Source organism: Penaeus monodon, chromosome 29 (assembly GCF_015228065.2).
Source record: "Penaeus monodon isolate SGIC_2016 chromosome 29, NSTDA_Pmon_1, whole genome shotgun sequence".
NCBI classification, from domain to species: domain Eukaryota; kingdom Metazoa; phylum Arthropoda; class Malacostraca; order Decapoda; family Penaeidae; genus Penaeus; species Penaeus monodon.
This window is the reverse complement of record NC_051414.1, coordinates 21,026,832-21,027,335: the sequence shown is the minus strand read 5'-3', so window position 1 is coordinate 21,027,335 and position 504 is coordinate 21,026,832.

The window sequence follows — 504 nt, the reverse complement described above, 5'->3', positions numbered from 1 at the left end:
TGTGCACAACGCTCTGCAAAGTATTATCCTTCGGTACAACATTTACGCAAGGATACATATATATATGGCATTTTAAGTATCTTCAGAGGCACGAAATTTTCATCGAGAATACGAGAAGGTATAGTGCAATAAGAACAATATTAAATAACTGTCGCACCTTATCATAAGCTGTATAATTCACACCCACGAAATAAGCCGAGTCCGGAAATACCTGCAAGAGTTCGAGTCGAAGCTCCTGCCCTCCCGACACGTTCTCTCCTTCTTGCACGCGCACGCGCACTGTTTCTCGTCCCATACCTGTCAGAGCAAAGGCCAATTACCTTAACAAATTTACAAAATCCTTGTTTACAATGGTCATTTATTCTGCATAATACTCAAGTGAATATAGATCAATGTATTGCGTCCAATTTCAGGATAACCAAACGCAACTTACTCCGCACTCCGGTCTCTCTTTTAATGCTAAGCCACTTCATATTCATGTTTACCTATGACTGATATTTCTAA